The 14,546-nt window shown below is 39.1% G+C and overlaps 1 protein-coding gene across 1 annotated transcript in view; it reads right to left on the bottom strand.

Annotated features, from left to right (window-relative positions):
• The window catches only part of LOC107730793 (E3 ubiquitin-protein ligase RNF220-like), a 152,832-nt gene extending 144,546 nt beyond the window's left edge, over nt 1–8,286 (bottom strand). Inside the window, exon 1 of the mRNA XM_016541735.1 lies at nt 8,129–8,286. The gene's annotated coding sequence lies outside the window, so the exon portion shown is untranslated. The remainder of the gene's footprint in view (nt 1–8,128) is intronic.
• Between the last annotated feature and the right edge of the window lie 6,260 nt (nt 8,287–14,546).

Raw genomic sequence — 14,546 nt, 5'->3', positions numbered from 1 at the left:
GGAGGGCCAAGTCTGTGGTGCGTCGCAGCTCAGCCGTTTCGCCAGAGGAAAGGCCCTGCCCCTCATCCAGGTCCTTCAGCAGGTCAGCCTGGTATGCCTGAAGCACCGCCATCGTGTGCAACGAAGCCACCGCCTGACCTGCCGCTGCGTATGCCTTGCCGTTCGTGCGAGATGTGGCTTGAAGGGGCACGGATGGCAAGGAGGGAGTTTTGAGGGATGACGTCTCCCCCAGAGAGAGATAGCTGGCTAGCGTCTCTTCCACAGGGGGCATCATTCCGTAGCCGCTTTCGCGCATTGACTCGATGTTCGCATAACTCGTATGCTGAAACCGGTATACGCGTGAGGAAAACGGCCTCTCCCATTCCTTCTCGATCTCAGTGTGGAGATCAGGAAGGAAAGGAAGGCTCACTTGAGCTGGAGGTGTATGGCCAGAGAGATAACGTTCGTCGAGGCGACCTCGCGACGTCACCTCCTTGGCCCGTTTCCACGGTAATTCGAGCCTTGCCGTGGCTCGATCCATTACCTCTAACAGCTCATCATACGCAGGGCAGGTGGATTGGGAAAGCTCAGCCTCAGCTTCTTCACTCTCCACATCCATTTCCTGCTCTTGTTGGGCTGGGCCCAACTGAGCACTGGCCCCTGGATCAGATGATATTAGAGAGAGGATATCATCGTCCAGCGGCTGTCTCTCGCCCGACGCCGATGCGCGGAAGAGGGGGACCCCCCCTTCAGCCTCATCGGCTAGGTCCACCTGAGATCCCCACGAGCTCATTCTCCTCCGTGCCTCAGCAGCGGCGGGTCCTGAACCGCGGGAAACCGATGGTTTTCCCTCTCCCCTCGAGAAGAGAGACAAACGAGAGCGGAGCTTCTTCAGAGAAAAGCTCTCACAGTGCACACAGATTGCCCCCTCGAGGACATCGTGTGCGTGCTCCTCGCCCAAACAAACAACGCATAGATCGTGTGAATCATCGGGTGTCAGGAACCGCTGACACGGATGTACACACTTTCTAAACGCTTCGCTAGTGCTCGCCATAGTAGGAAAGAAAAGCTCTTACTTTGCTTTTTGGAATGCACGCTTCAAACAGACCGGTCAGTGAAGACGAAGAAGAGAATGATGTGCGCTACCGGCGCCTATTTTGTACTAGTCGCGGCGGTAGTGCATGCATGGCTGTCACCGGCCAAACAAGTTGGTGTTTTTTCAATGTAGGCTTCAGACACGGGTCACGACGAGGCGTTCCCCATAGCGACCCCTAGAGGACGCAGTTCGAAGTTCCACGAAAGGGAACAACAGAGACTAAATAAATAAATACATGTTATTAGTTTTTCATTTAATTTAATAATAATAATAATAATAGTTAATTCCCCTAGAAATGTACATTTAAATTTCATTATGCTATATTTGTCACAAGTTAAAAATTGAGATTGATTATCTGGGAATAAAATAAATCTGTCACTGAATAGTTACAGTGATCCAGCATAAATCTAGCATTACATTTCCTTTTCAAATTACATTGTTATGATATTGCAGTGTCAGTTGCCGTGATGAGCTATGTCTCTCTCTCAGAAAGTTAGTGATGTAAGGAAACAGAACAGGTACAACAAAGACAAATAAGAAGTTGTCAATGACACATTTTCTCAGCACAGCTCTGGGGAGCAGTGCAAATGAATCCAATTTCATCGAAAACAAACAACGGTCAAATTTGACTGCAGAGAGAAAATGCAAAAAGTTTCGGCGGAGGGTGTCACTCAAACCGCAGCTCCTGCTCCTCTGCCTGTCTGTCAGTATATTTAGAGATTGTTGACAACCGTGAAAGTGCCACTCTTACATTTTATTACAGGACAGGGCAGACACTGTCATTCAAAACACACACATTCAAATCCACACATCTCCAACTGTCTGAGCTAGACACCATGTGAGAAGACAAAAATGGCAACAGTTACAAGAATGCGAAAGACGAAAGGAATTCATGCTAATTGCTGCTCCAAATTAAGCCATGCCAACCATTTCTCACACTTTTTTAAACTTTCACTGAAAAGCTTCCAGCGGTGTCAAAAAATATGATGTGGTGTGAAGGCTGTTATGCGTGCAGCTGCTAAAATGGAGAGCCCTCAAACGACGTCGCAGGAAATGACACTGGCGCAGTACGAAGCACATTTTAACTACTTTGCTCTTGAAAACTTCCCAAACGCCTTTGTCTAAAGGGTCTCAGCAGCACTTGTTACGTTTTTGAATCACCCTGGAGGGTAAACTTATGTTTATCCACAACAGTCTTCTTAAGCATCCACTCGAAATGGCTGCCGTCACCGACACAAACACGGCACTCCAGTCTCTCCTCAGCTTGTCAATCAGGGAAGCGGAATTAAATATTTGTGGTGAGGAGGGTAAAAGTTGCTGCATGGATCGCCCAGGCCGCATTTGCTCGGCAGAGGATGGCTCACTTAGTATTCCGCAAGGAAGCGCTTTTGGACAGGAGGACAGTCGATATTATTGAAAATACAGTCATTCACCGTCGGCTGGCCTGCAACTTAGGACCACGCAGATAATATATCCTGCTGAATTAGAATCAAAGCCCTCGTGATATGAAATCTTCCACAGAACAATTCAATAACATGTAGCAGCTGCGGTATGAGACAAAAAAAAAATGAACGCCTGCATCCTGAAGACGTGAAAGTGAGATTTAATGACAGACTGAGAACGCAGTGAAGGATAATGACACTTGGACATACAGCTAACTAAATCAATAATGATAGTACAAGCTGTGCCTCAACACTCCAGTTCACTATCAACAAATAAATTCCCCACAGTGTATGACACACAATAAAACCCAGCAATAAATAGAGGTAATCAATCACTGCTTTATTGGATCTTATCGTCTGCATAAGTATACCGAGGGCCCGCCTCTAAACTTTCGCAACTTTTTTTTCCCCCAGACAAAATTTGCACGATTTACTCTCGGCTTAGAAAACGTGCCACTCTCCATGAGCTGTCAGAATAAGTGAGGATTTGCTTTTCAAATAAAGCTTTGCGGCGGGCACCAGGGAACATTGATTCATTGTGAACAAAATGATTTTCAAAGTTTCCTGTTCTGCCTGCCCTATTCATTTCAGGGGCTGATGGACTGTTTGTCTCATCCCACCCACCTGAGCCAACTAATTCCTCACTAAGCCCAGATTATTTGCAAAGGTGTCTGGATCCTCTGTGCTCAGAGCCAGGACTGGACTGCAAAGAAGCCACGGCGACACCAACCCACCCACCCACCTCACCACCCTTACAGCTGTCCACTGCTGCCTGCCACTGTGTACTGAGACAGAGCAAGAGAGAGAGAGAAAGAGACTTTACACTGTTTTGATTTTGCCTGGTTTGAGCACACTGTTTGCCAACCAGAGGCTCGTCAATAATAGATAACGAAGCACAATGCGAGAGCAGTCTGCCACTAAACCGCCTGAACTTGTTGGCTGGCATGTCTTATAAAACACAAGATTAATTTAACTAGCACGGTTGGCCTCTTATTCCAAGTTCAGTTCCACAACATTTTCCACCGAGTAAGAAAACAGAATGAATTTCATGCTTATCCTTCCACAAATTTGTGCATTAAAAAATGCATTCGCTCACTGTAAGAATTAAACAGTAACTAATGTAAAAGGCATTTATATATATTTCTAAACTGGTGGGAAGAGCTGTGTCTCACTCCTAGACTAATGTTCAGTGGGAAGATACCAAGCAACATTCAGACAAGCAGAGAAATATAGGACTCTTATTGATCCCAGGCAAATGCACTGGTAATGCCTTGTGAGAGAGGGTGTAAAATTAACTTATTCTACAGCTCTAAAACTCACATCTAAATAATGGACAGCTAGGTAAATCAAAAAAGAACAAACTACAAAAACTAGCATATAGCCAATGAATCTTCAGTTAGCTCAGCTCTAACAGAAATCTCTATGACTTTAAAATGCAGTTATGTTTGTTTGTCATAAGTTTTATATTTATGACTTTATTGATATTTTGTTATTTGTTGCAATATTATATAAGTATAAATATCTTAAGGTCCCCTAAATTGTAAACATTGAAAATCTGTATGTTCTTTTGCACTTCAAATTCAAGAGTGAACGAGCAGCCAACGCCCCATTGAGTGTCACTGCAATGGCTGAGACAAAATACAGTTTATCATAAGGTCAAGCGCAATTTATTCTAATTAAATTAGCGTTGATATGGTAGTTATCAATTTAATTTAATAATTAAATTAATTAAAGTTAAAAAGACATGATAAAAAAACATCAGCAATCAGCAAAACTACAAGCATTAAAAGCAATTAAATATAAAAACAAAAACAAAAAAGACAAACTATATATAGTTATAGCATACAAACTAGTAAAAGAGGACGAGAGCGATCATCAGTATTCAAAAACCTTCGAGCAGCAGTAGATTTTATTCAAAGGCTTTGCTGCGGTTGGGGCGCTTTACCTAACAAACAAAGTATCTCACTCACCATAAAATTTCAAATGTTCCGCCTCGGAACTAAATAAAAAGGTACATGAATAGGCGTGTCTGCACGCTTCAAACCATAATGGAAGGGGACATGGTGAAGTTAGGCAATCCAAAGACTACACCTGATTATTTTCATCTTTATACAACCGTCCAAACGCTTGTCACGTACATGCATCTTAAATATTTCTCGACAAATTCAAAAGAATCCTTTAAGGACCACGACCTTCCCCTGTGCTCAAACTGTGGTATTATTTGTAGATTATTTTAATTACCATACCATGCCACCATCTGCATGACAAATGAGCTTTCGGTGAAGTGTTTATTAGCACGTCAAAACATAAACATGCACGAGGGTACGAGTTAACGGGGTTAATTCTAGTTTAATTCGTTGGGAAACGGCACGCTTGTCGATAAGGTGGAATAGACAAAAGGCCAATCAAGCCGGTGCATTTGAGAAATGCGTGCTTCATTTACTTTCAGCGCGCGGTGTCGGATGGATTTTTCTTTTGAATCCAGACCAGAAAGACCTTCTCAGTCAAATATCATTGTAAGTTAGAGCCGCAGAACTTCTTGTTGTCTCCGTCCTCGCTGCCTGTGTGGAAGGATGCTCTCCTCTCCTCCTAATTGTTAACAAGAATGAAAACGTTTGATTGCGCTTGCTCTTTTTTAATGCTACAAATCCAGATTAAAATAACTCTGGCCATTGATCCGGCCACTGGAATCGACATTAATTTTAGTTCACTTCTCACTTTGCACGGGGATCAATGAGAAGCAATAACAACTGACATCGGCGCTGAAAAGGACAGAGCAGAAAACGCAGGGGTGAAAATCGAAACGCTGACGAATAAATCATCTGCTGCTTTTCTTCCATCCTGTTGTCTCATTGAAACTCGAACCGAAATATTGTGTTAAATAACTCGGGGCAAAAATAAATAAATAAATAAACTTTATGGGTTGAAAACTTTAAATCAGCCTAAAAGAATGGAAATACGATGTTAATGTTTTGGATGCAGGAGCGCAACAGCTAGGGTGCAGTGATTTAATTTGGTTAATTTGCTTTTATTCATAATTTTGATAAAACGGGTTAAATAAACATACAAATAGAATTTAGACTATTTAAGAAATCGAAATGTTTCTACAGATGTTTTGCATAATCCTCCATGTATAATTAGAATGAAAATTAATTTAAAAATAATTAAAATGAACACTGAAGACACTATAGTGGATTTCACAAGGCTCCGTATCTCACTGTCCATTACTTAGCCTATATTTAGCATCTAATCTAATTTAACATATTCCAGTGATTTTGGCTCTACTCGCTCCAGTACAAATATCAATTAACACACGTATCTTAAAAGACATTGTAATCTTTGATGACCATAATTTCATTCTGTATAATGCTATTTCCGAGATTCAAAAACATAAACTTGATGTTATTATTTAAACATCTATGTAATCATCAAACACGACCAAATGAAATATTAAGTGTAATAAAAAAGATTTATGACAAAAAATCTACAATTAAATATGGAGCAAATTAAGCGTGTAATTGTGAAAAATGATTCGGCCAGTCTGAATGAAAGCGCGTAAATAAAGCGCGTTCCTGTCCTGTAGAACAATTTAAAAATAAACAACGAATGAAGTCATTGAATATAGATTTGGGAGTACCACACATTGTTTGTTGCTGTTGCTGTAAATATAAAATATAAAGTTACAAATAATAATTTGAGTTAATTACAATATATACACAGTTGTAAAGTGCAAAATGGTTTCATATTTACTGCACAAGGCCGTAATACTGGAATAAAATAATAAGCTAATAAACTCCCTCTTACAAATGAAAATTCACAAATGAACGATGTTAAATGAAAGTGGCTATTTACTTAACAACGAATGTATTCTGTCACCCTAAATATAAATAATTAATGTGACTGTGAAGAAGAAAAAGTCTGTAAGGAGAATTATAGGGTGTTTAGATATGTAGCTCTGTCCTAACACTGAAAATATTAAATAGAATAAATAAACCCCTAATTGTAAGCATACTATGACGCAAAACTGCTACTTTAAGTTTCAGAATTGAAGACAAGTGTTTTGTTGTGATTGTTTATTTTTTTTATCTCTAATATTTATTTTTTGTTGTTGTTAAAAATAGATTAAAAGAATGTTGTTATAAAAACAGACTAAACATAAAGCGTTGGTAGAACTATTCAAATGATAGAAAACTGTAAATAATAATAATAATAAAAAATCTAAGCAACGCGACAATGTTTTTAAAACACTGTGGAGGTTAATAAGTCTTAGATAAGTCTTAGTCTGAAAGCTTTGCCCAGAATTTTCCTTGGAAATTCTATTAACAACTCATGAGCACAGCGGAACCACTCCCGTATGTGTTGTGTAAATTGTAGCGACCCATAGTAAACAGGTGTTTCCTTGCACCTTGTTTCCTTACTGCACGGATTCGATCCAGTTATAAGTGCTATCCAACTAACTGCTCCGAGTAGGCCTATGGTTTTCTTATTTAACAACCATTGTTGACGGATGAATTTAAAACTAAACATTTCTTTTTCAATTAACACACATGCGCACTTAGAAGAAAAATAAAGAGTGTAACTCAGGCCAACAGTCTATTGTGGCTTGAGAACAAAATATAAATTATCCGCAACATTGGTCTCGAGCGCATCAATTCCCGCTCAGATTACAGACTATAAATGGAGAGGAGTATAAATGGAAGAGTTAAATCTTCACTCACAGGAGAAGTTCTCACGTCCACTACCAGTCACAAATTAGTTGGAAGCGTAACTGAACTACCCAAGAAGCTGGTTTAAAGCCCGGTCTGCACTGACAACGTTTGGTTATTAAAGGTTAACCCACTAAACATCACACACAAGCATGTTATACCGCAGACACGCGCACATCACCACGGGTATCATTATAACATGTTCCCTTTCAGTTCCATTAACCAAAAACACTAGTATTTCAATGACCCGCCTAATTTCCCACGACACTAGAAAGCGCTTGTGCAAGAGAGCAACATTAAATGAGAGTTTATGTGAACCGGCATTATTAACACGTTACGCAGTGATAAACAAGATTGTTTAGGGGCATATTGATTTATTTATTAATAATATGTACACATATTTTAAGCGTAATAAGTGTGTCTCACATTCTCAGATGAATGACATTCAAGTCAGTTAACCAGAGGTCAAATGCACAATTTCAGCAAACTTTAACACCAGGAACTGATGTTAAAGTCGAAGCAAAGTTAGCTGCTGAAATGTTATAGGAGTTCAGCAACTCTTCCACACTAAAAGCGAAGGTGCTCCATAAAAAGTCACTAAAATTATTGCCGCAATCAAGCCATTACGCGCGAGCGAAACATGGTTATCTGATAGGAGATCTATTGAAATAATAAAGTTGCGCATCATCGCCTTAACTCAATTTCCACACAACAAAAAGCAAACAACAACAATAACAAATGCCGTACTATCCCGGAGCAGCAGACAGCCACGTTAGGGTGCGCTAAATCAGGCTCGGGGTCACTCATTAAACAGTCCGATAAAACTAGATTTCTCCACAGAAACATTAGACGCGTTCGCACGGGATCATAAAAACAATCTCTGTCAAGACATTCAGAGCACTTACGTTGTTTAAAAAAATCCCTTGGAAGGTTTAGCTGTCCTTTTATCCCCACAACTGAAACTTTTCGAAACAAGCGAGCGAAGATCACCGCGAAGCATGAGAAGCAAAGTAGAGTCGCACCTCGAGGAAAGAACGTGAGACGGTCGCCGCGCGTCAGACAGAGTTTCCCGGGTCGTGTCGTGCGTTGAGAGTTGTATCAGTTACATGTACCGATGGGAACGAGTCTGCGTTCAGTGGCAAAGTAGAGACGATAGGCAGAGATTTGCTCAGAGGTGGAAACAGTGTTGGAGGTGCAGTGCTGCCGCTCAGCGCCAGGTTTGCTCATTGACTGACATTCTCTCCTCCTCGCGCGCTGAGGACCCCGACCCCCCTTCTCCACGCTCCCGTGGGGGATCTCATGGGCTGTTTTGTGAGCACGGAATGAATTATCGTCTCTCTTCACCATTTAGAAGACCTGGAAAATGAAGTCCACGACAAAACAAAAGATGTTTCAACAAAGCGCCAGGTCTTTACAGAAATAGGTAAGTGTGCAGCGTCCCATTGCGCGCACCGGGTTGCCTCCGAGTTTAGCTATTTTAGTCCATATAAGTCACATATAAGTGTTTTAACATGCTGTAAAAAGTAATTCTAGTCTACCTGTTGCTTATTTTTGCACAGACCTGCTACTGAAGTTGAATAAGTACGACGAATTCCTCTTGAGAACATTTGTCAATCTGCAAAAAACGGAAAACGTACGTTTTACTCATTTATTATTTTTTTATAATAAACAAAATGAAAGCGAACATATATAAGCTGCCATGATATTGTTTCAACAGCTTTACTTAAAATAAATAAATGACAGTTGATTGGTAAACATGTTCAAACAGTAACAGACTCCTTTGAATCGACACCGCGCAGAAATCCACCTGCTGGACAGAGATGGAATTACACTTTGTTTCAGCCTCGAGCAGAGAGCTAATATAAAGCGCAAGTTTACAAATGTCTTTCTTTGTAAACGATGCTTTTTTTCTTTCTTTTTTCTTTTTTTATAAATAGTCAGTAGAAGAAGTTTGTTGTGTGTGTTCCCAGGCCAGAGTAATAGGAGGGAGTGCAATGTTGGGGTGATGGGAGGGCAGTAGCCATACATATATGCATTACTGCATTACATTAGCACTCTCTTATATTGCTAATGACCTCCGTTAAAGCATCAGTAAAACAGAGGAGGAAATAGCCCATCCATGTCCAAGGTCCCTTTCCATTCAAAATCAAATTTCAGGCCTCAGTCTCTTAACATGTCTGTAAATGGACTGGTGTGGATTGGTGAAGTGCTTTGATGACAGCTCTTTTTACCAGGTTTAAGCACAAATCCTCTCCTCCATTTCCAGAGCCCCTTGATTCGATTGAAATTATTTTACATTCTCTCTGGACTGTATCAAATAACAAAACATATTACTATGACTTGATTGAATCCATTACAAGCAAAGCTGGGACATTTATAAATCTACACTTCAGTCAATGTAAAAGTTGAGGTAGCCAGAGAGCTTCATCCGAGTGTAAATGATCCGCTTTCTCTTTATGAAAGAGAGGCATCCTACTTTTAGTGACCAGTGCAGAAAAAGTTTGAATTTAGATAAAAGATATTAACAGTTAAATCAAGTGTTTTTGTTTTAAAATATACTTAATGTTTGATGAAAAGTGTTAATCTGGCCTGATAACTGCTCTTTTTATTGCCATCAGGTCTCATTTGTCATTCTTACCACATCACATCCTTGTGAATGCAGAAGAGGAGTAAAAATCATCACCGTTTGAAAGGGAAGTTAAACATCACACATTCATTTACTTTGAGTGATTCTGACTTCTCAGATGTCTCTTCAATGCAGAGCACAGTGATAATTGAGGGACCTGTGTTGAGGCAGGATGGCCGCTGTAATAACAGAGACATCTCTTCAACACACCAGTCAGGTCTTAATTATTACCTTTACAACTGTGGTTGCAGTGAAACGGGTACCAGAGGACCTATAGCGAGATGTCCCGCACAATGGAGCATCAGCACAGATTCCTCATTTTTTTTTTTACTTTTTTTTTTTTTAAACGACAGGACAAAAAAAATGTATGGACATGTAATGGACAAGCAAAATGGTGCTGCTGTAGAAATGACTGACAGTTACAATATGAAGGAAAACCAGACCTGAGGATCACTTTTCTTTTCACCTGACAAAAACAAACATGTTACCCCCAGAAAATTAAAGGGATATTTCACCCGAAAATGAAAATTCTGTCAACATTTACTCACCCTCAATTCATTCCAAACCTATATGACTGACTTGGTTCTGTGAAATACAAAATAAGATATTTTAAAGAACGTTGAGGTTCAATGTTTTTACTTTCACTGTATGAACAAAAAACATTTTCTTTTGTATTTTCATTTTTTGGGTGAAAGTCCCCTTTAATCACTTTTCAGTAGATACAATTATAAATAGGAATCAGAAATTAGATGTTATACCCAGTCTGATATGAAATTTAAAGAGCTAGTTCACCCAAAAATGAAAATTCTGTCATCATTTACTCACCCTTATGTTGTTCTAGATCTGAATGACTTTCTTCTGTCAAACATAAAAGAAGATATTTTAAAGAACATTGGAGTCCAATAGTTTTTTGTCTTTCATTGTATGAACAAAAATCATTAAGACATTTCTCTAAATAACTTCTTTCCAGAATTACACAAGGCCTCTCTTCTTATCTAAATCTGAAGCCAAGGACACCCATCACTCTCAATGGATCTAATATTCTGTCGCTACAATTTACATACATGCACAAATACACACAAAAGAACAGAGAGAGTGAAAGACAGAGGGGGAGAGCGAGCGCATTCATACTGTAGACAGTGCTACATGATCAAAGGCGACGGGGAGAGAAGGGGAAACGAGAGCTCTAAAAATGGTTCTGCAGCTGATTCTGTGAGTCCTGGCAGTCACTTTCTCCAAATACACACACACACACACACATGCTCGGCACTTTCATATTTAACTAAAGGCAGGGCCCGGCGTGTGTCACACTCCAACAGGGGAACACGCAGCTTTCGCTCGTTTGAGGAGCGGAGGCTTTGTTTCCTCTTGGTGGTGTGGCACCGAGTACCTGGGGGGTGAGAGATTGTTTCTCTTCTCTCTTAACTGGAAACAACATCAAGAATGAAGGGAAAGTGAGACAACACAAGCAGGGAAACCCGATTGCTCTCAGGTTTCTCAGAGACTCCTCTCCAGAATATGGTGCTATAACTCCCCTACATAAAATCAATGATTTGTTTAATTTAGACAGAGCTCGTAAATGTGCTAATTTCAGAAACAGCCTACAAATCTAGAGGGCCTTGTTATCCCATTTGCTGCTCCATTAGTTGGGAAATGATACAGCCCAGCATTGTTAAGAAACTGAACGTTCAGTCTGGCCATTCAAAAAAGGAAATAAGTGATGTTGCTCTGATTGTCAATGAAAAACAGAATGCATACCAGCTGATGTCATATAAATTAATTTACATCAGATGACAGTTTATTTAAAAAGACAATAAGTTCATATATTTACATACAGACCTGGCTGTGATCTTTATAAAATTACACTGAAAAGAATTTGGTCTAGGATTTACTTAGAAACAATTTTCACTTAGAAATTGCTAGTAAATTTGTACAAATAATTACAAAGAAATGGCAAGTAACACATTGAATTGATCATGAAATTTTGACTGAAATAGTATTTTCTTGTAAAAAATACTCCAATAATCTTTATTTACAACTTCAAAAAATCATTTGTTTATTTGTTTGTTTGTTTTCTGTGAAGCTTTTTCTTTAGTTTGTACCATCTTAAAAATATTCATTCATTCATTATTAACAGAAATTAATAGGTGAAACTTGAGTAGTACAAGTGAGTAATAGCGAGAAATACAAGTTAATAAGATAATGTTATTATAAAATTCATGACCTGAAGCGCAAAGCCACTGACAAACAAGCAGAGACAAATCAAGGGGTGATTTAAAAGCATAGCGCTAAAATCTCAATATTTGGCCATTCAGATTTAGCAGCCTGCCCAGACAGGGCCATAAATTCACCCTTCCATAAATAATTAACATGACAGTGCAATGTAAATCTGAGTCAACCCTGTTGGATAAGGAATGAAGTTTGCTGTCATTATCATCATTCTGTGGTTGACCAAAATCTAAATATAGTTTATTTGATGTGATGCCCTAATGATAAACACAAATGATTACGAAAACAAAAAAAGAAAACTAAAGCCCAAACTCACATACTCCAACAACGAACATCATCACAGGCTCTGAGTTAAAAGAGCAAAAACAGATGCTTCTTTGGTTTGCCGTCACTTTGAATTTAGATTATCAGCTGACACTTTAGATGGTCGTTTATGTTGCCTCCCCAGCGCCAACAACCCCAGTACCTTCTGACAGTACTCTGGGATATACTCCCAGCATCCATAGAAAGACATTTAAATCAACTCTGGCATCAGACATGTTGTCTGGATCTTAGCTCTTCTGCAGACTGTGCACAGTAAATCAAATGAGACTAATATGAATCAAATCAAGACAATATATTACACTAATTGCCTTATCAGATGGCTGTCTCAAATGCTTTAAGGTCTCTTGCAAAGGGTGTTGAGGCTGTATTCATACACAGGGCCGTCCTTGAATAACTCTATTTGAATAACAGTTTGCTAGAATAAGTCCAAAAAAAAGTGGCTTGGTGTGCCATCGAAGAGTGAATTTCCAGCTTTCTTATATATCTCTTAACCACATCCAAGAGTGAAATATGGGGCTTTGTGTGTGTGTGTGTCCAGCGTATATGTCACATTGGCTCCAGTGGTTTCCTGTAGGATTATAAGTGTGCTCTGAGCAAGTGAGATTGGTCAACGGCACGCCAAGCCGCCACCTCTGACTGTGAGCATGATTCAATGTGATATCCACTTTGTGTCCCTTTATTTGCTTCTGAAAGGAAAAACTTGTCTTTTATGTCTGCCAAGCGGCCCTTTCCAACCCCTGCACAGCTAATCATACATCCTGTCAACACGGCTGTGTTTTACACTAAACCCTGTTGTTCTGTTTAGAAAGCCCGGATCTGTTTATGGTGCAGAAATGATGCAGCCTTATGGTAAAATCAATAAAGTTGCACGGGTTTTAAATATATGAATCTAAACGACAGCAGAGGGGGAGTAATTATACAAATAAAACATTGTGTTCTCGACGGGAAACGCTGTGTTTCCCGTGTGTTCTGCGTTTTGCTCTGTTGTGTAGTGCGTCTGCTTGTGTGGATTTTAACTGTCGTGACATGTCCTTGTGGAGTGATCTCAACCGTGATGGTAATAACAATAATTATCTTCTAAGTGTGGAAAGTCAAAGACATGAATATTCTCATACAGCGTTAAGTTCAGCAGACAAGTGCTTTCACATGATTTCGTCAGGACAAATTAACAGTAATTGCACATTGAATTGTTCCAGAAATATCAGATGCTGTTGCTTTCTTAGTTTGACGTTCAAAGCAAGGGTTTTTTTATGATTCGGTGGCGGCGTATAATCTGTTGATTGTGGCCATGAGGAAATCGCATTGAAAAAAAAACGTGTCCAGAAATATTAGTAGATCAAAAAACAAGCCCACATAAACATAAGCTAACAATCAAAGCAACCAAGACTTTATAGTTGCATTTGGAAAAAAGGCAGAAGCTGGCCGAATCTGCCATCACTTTTGATTAGTTTTTTAGTTACTCTTTCACAGGCATTAGATATTTGAAAAATTGTTATTAATAAGGACATGATTTCTGGAGATTAACCCCTCGTTCCTTTATCCCTGATCCAGAGACCTTTGGAAAATTGATCCTGTTAGATTGATGGATGTCCTGTTTAAGGGTTTGTCCTTGTGCTATTGTTTTTGCTGTAATCCTGAGGGCTCGTTTGTTTAATGATGCAATTGTATCTCATTTTGTCACTTCTGTATAATGTCACATTGAACAAACCTCAAGTTATTTAAATTTGGGTTTAATTAGTCCTAAAGAAAACCTTCGAACATAATAAATATTTTAAGTTACTTTAAACTTATATTTTAATAAACATATAATAATAAACAATAACATATATAAATATTTAAACTGAGAAATTGTCAGTTATTTTATATTATTGTAACATTTTATATTGTTGTAACTGCATAGACACAAATATAACAGCCTACTTCAAGATATCTGTACAATTAGGAAGCATTTAAATGAAACTGAACAAAATTGCCACTTCCAAAATTTGTGTGAAATGGAAAATGTATTCATTTAATTGAGGTTAAGAACATAAACAGAATGATCAGATGAATTTCATGTTTGCTAGCAATTCCGTTGTATCTGGGAGCAACACCATGTCTGACAATTTAGTTCAGAAACAGTCTGAAAAAAATATGTATAAAAA

The sequence above is a fragment of the Sinocyclocheilus rhinocerous genome, unplaced genomic scaffold, assembly GCF_001515625.1.
Source record: "Sinocyclocheilus rhinocerous isolate Xijiao unplaced genomic scaffold, SAMN03320098_v1.1 scaffold2293, whole genome shotgun sequence".
NCBI classification, from domain to species: Eukaryota; Metazoa; Chordata; class Actinopteri; order Cypriniformes; family Cyprinidae; genus Sinocyclocheilus; species Sinocyclocheilus rhinocerous.
The sequence above is the reverse complement of the archived record's forward strand: the minus strand, read 5'-3'. Positions and strand labels throughout refer to the sequence as shown.